This window comes from Lactuca sativa, chromosome 6 (assembly GCF_002870075.4).
Source record: "Lactuca sativa cultivar Salinas chromosome 6, Lsat_Salinas_v11, whole genome shotgun sequence".
In the NCBI taxonomy this organism is placed as follows: Eukaryota; Viridiplantae; Streptophyta; class Magnoliopsida; order Asterales; family Asteraceae; genus Lactuca; species Lactuca sativa.
In genome coordinates this window covers 138,557,848-138,564,061 of record NC_056628.2, presented here as the reverse complement: position 1 = coordinate 138,564,061, position 6,214 = coordinate 138,557,848, and positions in this window count along the sequence as shown.

Below are 6,214 nucleotides of genomic sequence, written 5' to 3'. Positions count from 1 at the left end.
CAAATGCAACTTCCACCATCATGGGGAATACAGAGAGATGATTTGCGCAAGGTTCAACCAGAAACGCCATACAACAAAGTATTGCAGGACTCAGCTTCAACAAAACCAGATGCCAAAAAACAACAACAACAACAACACCAACAACAACAACAATAACAACAACACCAATGTTGGGGCCAATTATACCTGTTACGTATGTGGGAAAACCGGGAATTTCAGGAGAAATTTCCCCAACGCAAACAATCAAGGGGCAGGAGCAGCAGGGAGAGTGTTGACAATGGGTTAGGATGAAGCAGTGTAGGACCCAGCTGTTATCATCGGTACGTTCCTACTTAACAACTCGTATGCATGCATCTTATTTGATAGTGGGGCGGAGCGAAGTTTCGTTAGTAATAAATTCAAATACTTTCTAAATCAACAACCCCAGAAGCTCAACGAATCCTTCACGGTGGAAATGGATAATGGGAACACTGAAACAACCAAAGATATCTATATAGGATGTACGTTAACACTAAACAACCACTTTTTCCAAATAAATTTGATGCCAGTAAATATTAGGAGTTTTGATGTCATCATCGGCATGGATTGGTTAAGCCCCCATCATGCCGATATTATGTGTCACGAGAAGGTCATTCACTTTCATCTTTCTAATCACGAAACCCTAATAATCTACGGAGATAAACCCGGTGCAAACCTTTACCTTATCTCGTGTATCAAGGCACAAAAGTGTCTACAAAAGAAGAACTACACATTCCTTGCTCATGTGGTGGATAATACCAAAGAGGAAGCGAACATTCAAAACATCCCAGTGGCATGTGACTTCCCGGATGTGTTTCTAGAAGAGCTTCCAGGAATACCCCCAGAACGACAAATCGAATTCTGAATCGACCTAGTGCCTAGAGCCACTTCAATAGCCAAATCACCCTATAGGTTGGCTCCCGCTGAAATGCATGAATTGTCAAGCCAACTAAGTGAACTCTTGAATAAAGGATTCATAAGACCAAGCTTCTCTCCATGGGGAGCTCCGATTCTTTTCGTTAAAAAGAAAGACGAATCCTTCAGGATGTGCATTGATTATAGGGAACTAAATAAGCTCACCATCAAAAACCGGTATCCACTTCCACGAATCGATGATCTATTTGACCAGCTTCAAGGGGCTAGTTACTTTTCAAAGATAGATCTAAGATCCAGTTATCATCAACTCAAGGTCCGAGATGAGGACATTCCTAAGTCTGCTTTCCAAACCCGTTACGGTTATTACGAATTCGTCGTGATGCCCTTCGGTCTAACAAATGCCCCCACTGCATTTATGGACCTCATGAATCGAGTCTTCCGCCCATTCCTTGACAAATTCCTGATCGTTTTCATCGATGATATCCTCATATACTCTCGAAGCAAAGAAGAGCATAGTCAACATCTCCAACAGATCTTGAAGACCCTTCGAGCTGAAAAGTTGTATACGAAACTCTCCAAGTGTGAGTTCTGGCTCCGCAGTGTAAACTTTCCAAGCCATGTAGTTAGTTAGGAAGGAATACACATGGATCTTTCAAAGATCAAAGCAATCAAAAACTGGGAAATTCCAACAACGCCAACATAAATTCGCCAATTTTTGGGTCTTGTGGGCTACTACCGAAGATTCATTCAGAACTTTTCTAAGATAGCCAAACCCCTCACCACATTGACACAGAAAGGCGTACCTTTCAACTGGACTGAGAAGCAAGAGATCGCCTTCCAAACCTTGAAGCAAGCCCTCTGTAGTGCTCCATTGTTATCCTTACCGAAGGGAATTAAAGACTTCATAATTTACTATGATGCTTCGAATCATGGTTTAGGTTGTGTCCTTATGCAACGCGGGAAGGTAATTGCATATGCATCTAGAAAATTGAAAACACATGAAGTAAATTATACTACTCAACATCTCGAATTGGGGGAGGTGGTCTTCTCCTTGAAAATTTGGAGGCACTACCTATATGGTACCAAGTGCACCATCTTTACAGACCACAAGAGCCTCCAGCACATTCTAAATCAAAAGGAACTAAACATGAGGCAGTGGAGATGGGTTGAGCTGTTAAATGATTATGAGTGTGAGATCAAATATCATCCAGGCAAGGCTAACGTGGTAGCCGATGCCTTGATCCAAAAGGAGTATTCAAGTCGTCGTGTGAAAACTCTATCAATCACCATCCAATCTCATCTAGCCTCACAGATCAAGGAAGACCAATTGGAACCATTGAAGCCAGAGAATGTCGCTAGTGACTCACTACGTGGAATGGAGAAGGTGCTCGAAGTTAAAGACGATGGAACTCACTACTTCATGAATAGAATCTGGGTTCCCAAATTTAAGGGATTCAAAGAAGTAGTCATGCATGAAGCCCACAAGACGCGATATTCTATTCATCCGGCGTCAGATAAGGTGTATTTGGATATCAAGCAACAATATTGGTGGCCTAATATGAAGGCAGAGATAGCCACTTTCGTGGGCAAGTGTTTTACTTGTGCCAAAGTGAAAGTGGAATACCAAAAGCCCTCGGGACTACTGCAACAACCAGTGATACCCAAGTGGAAATCGGAGAGGATTACCATGGACTTTGTGACAAAATTGCCAAAGATAGCAGACGGATTGGATGCTATTTGGGTAATCGTGGATAGATTAACAAAATCCGCTCATTTCCTACCAATAAAAGAATCTTACAAGATGGAAAAGCTGACCCGAATCTACATCAAGGAGGTTGTGAGACTCCATGGAGTGCCAATATCTATTATCTCAAATCGATATAGCAGATTCACTTCAAGTTTCTGGCAATATCTTCAGAAGGCAATGGGAACACAGCTAGATATGAGCACTGCCTACCACCCACAGACGGATGGTCAGAGTGAGTGCACCATCCAGACACTCGAGGATATGCTCCGATTCTTAAAACATCACCATGTGACCCAGTCACATCATGTATCAGGAATCTCAGAATAGAAACTTAACAGAGTTAGATAGTGGACTTTACATGAAGTAGAGTCAAACTTATTGACTTTAACATCTTTAGGTAAATTTGGCAGCTTCGCAACCAATCCCCCTTCCTTTGGCAATATAAACATATGGACCCTTTGATAATGGTACACGGGACTATCACAGACTTAGCTTTTCTCTTTACCATTTTGGTCAACCCAGTTGACTATGGCTGATCCCTTTCCACTGGGAAGAGAGAGCTTTACTAGATATCCAATGTTATCATTGTCAATGTCCATAAAGTTTTAGGAAGTTGATCTTATCAAATAGATAAGATCATTAAGGGTCTTGTCATAGTCTGTTTCATAGGTGTCCCAAAGGAACTCACTATGTGACTTAGAAAGTGATTGAACCACCAACTTTCTCAAGACTTTGACACCCAACTCTCCCGGCTTGTCAATATGTGACTACATCTCCAAGATGTGATCACACCTAGACCTTGCCTTGCCAATAGGGCCTGAGTGACCTTAAACTTTTCAAGAACTTGTGGGTTAGGAAGAATAATTTGAAGAGGTGAAAGAAGTATGATTTCCGAGGAACATCATCTTCATTTAGGAAAGCTTGTTTCAAGAGATTTGGGAAGATCATAACTGTCTAAACCAGACATCTTTTGGGAGATATTCAAGATAGCTGATCTTAAGTCCTTAATATGACACCCAATATGAAATATTAAGGCTAGGACCCAACAAACTATTTTATAACTTAGAAGAGGCATGCCTTAATCCAAGCTATAAAATATTTGAAGGTAGGTGAATGACGATTCACCAATTTCCACCAAGATAAACGAAATGTATTATTAGGTTATAATTGGTTTTGAAACTCCTAGATCTTTTTGAGATTCATTGAACTGTTCAATGGCATGTTTCAATCTCGAGTGTGCCCTTCAGGTTTTGTGACTGGGATGCCGAGGATCACAAAACAAGGTGTGAAGTAACCATGCAAATTACTTGGTACCCTTAATTTTTTACCCCTCAATCGATGTGCCGGTTAACCACACACGCTCCATCGATACTATAATAAACATTAAGTTACCCTTTGCCTACCTTGTTAAATACGAGTTAGTGTGTGGTTAACCACACACGCTCCACTAACCGACTTAAACAAAGTGCAAAGTGTAATTTTATGGATTAGCACCTTATTCACATTTTCCTAAGTAACTAAGATTGGGTATTTATAAAAGGTTTAGTTACTTAGTATTTATCATTAATACTTTTAATGAAGGGATAATTATAGTCTTGTCAAACTCGTTCGGCTAACGACCCTCCACCAGTCAAGCAAGCGGTGGGTGAGAGTGGACACCCATTAAGTTGCCATTTTATAGGCAACAACCTTATACCCACCTTATAGACCGGCTTCGTGAATGAGGCGTACTAGCGGTAAGACTGACTTTACTCTTATACATATATACATATATATATATATATATATATATATATATATATATATATATATATATTATTAACTTATAATATTATAAAGTATAAGGGTTGAATTTTAACTTTTAAAATTCTAAGGGCTAACTTGGAATTAAAGTATTTATAAGAGAAAACTTTACAAATTCCAAAACTTGAGGGCAAGTTTTGAAACTATTCAAAACTAATTAATTTCATAACTTATGTGTTTAAAGTAGTTTTAATCCAAAAACTCTTCAAGTTCCATAACTTGAGGACAAGTTATGGAAGACTTTAAACTAATAAAAGAATTAACTTTTCTTTATCTTATAACTTATGGAATTAATTAAGGTTACACTTTTTTTTTATTATTTAATGAAGAGACTCTTGGTCCTCCATAACTTGAGGACAAATTATGGAGTCATAACACCATTTAATTAGAACTAGAGTCTTCATTTTGTAACCATTGCCAACTTTTATGAGTTTTATGAAACTTAAATGTGACTTTTCATATAACTTGAGGACAAGTTACAAAAACACATTTTAGAATCAACTCTTAGATTAATTTGGATTGAAAACAACTATTTCACTCAACTTTCTATTAATCTAAGCAACTCATAAGAACAAGATAATTCAAATCAAACTTTTTCATGTAATTAGTCTAAACCTTAAACTAATACAAAACATGAATCTATTGACAATTATCTTTGGAATTGGATTAGCATGAACATTACCACATCAAAAACAAGTTTATAAGTCCAAAAACATCTTAGGGTAATGTTCCTAGTCCAATTCCAGCCAAAAAAGTTGAATTTATGCTGTCTGGGGGTCCAACTCGTCGAGTGCACGAACCAAATCGGCGAGTTGGATGCTTTTTGCCTTGGACTCGGCGAGTCCATACATGGACTCGGCGAGTCTTCTGGGCAGACATCGTCAAAACTCGATTTTCCAGCTTCTTTTGCAAGTATAACAAGAAAACAAGCCTAGTCTCTGATACCACTGTTGGGTTATGAGCATTCTAACACTCCTAAGTGTACATGCAACCCTAAATACCTTGGATCTATGTTTTCTCTATTATACATGCAAATAAAAACTTCCAAGGTATTATCCTAATCTAGCATACAAAACAATGAATGTAACAAGATAGAATACATACTTCTTTGATGTAGAAAGTCTTCATGAAGCTTGAGTGTCTAGTGCCCCAAGTGTGACACCTCAAATGGTTCACACAACACCAAATACACTTGGAATAACTTGAGAGAAATCTACACTACATGAAATCGGCTAGCCCTTCTCTAGAATGATTCTAGTGGCCGATTTTGGTCAATAATAAGATCTTTATATAGTGTTACAATTAGGGTAAACCCTAATTGTCATGACTTTCCATTTCCTTGGATCCATGGGTTCAAATACACCATGGAGCATCCATGGACCATCCTATGGGTTTTAGCCCAACTTGATTATCCATGGAGCATTAGCCCACTATATAAGTATGGATGATTTACACAATCAACCCATATATTTAATTAGTCTTCTTTTGATCACTTAATTAATCCTAGATTAATTCTTGATCAATACTAATTAAATAATCTTATTATTCTTATTATTAATATACTAGAACTTATAATATATTAATAACCATAAGTGTCTTATTTCTCTCATTATAGTCTATCCAAGTGCATGATGCCATGCAACCCAAATGGACCATGCCGGATCGGGTCAAGTCTTACCAATTATAGTTATAAACTTAGACATTAATCCAACACTAAAACACCTTATACATCATATTATCAAGTTAAAAGTGTTTATATGTTTAAGATAC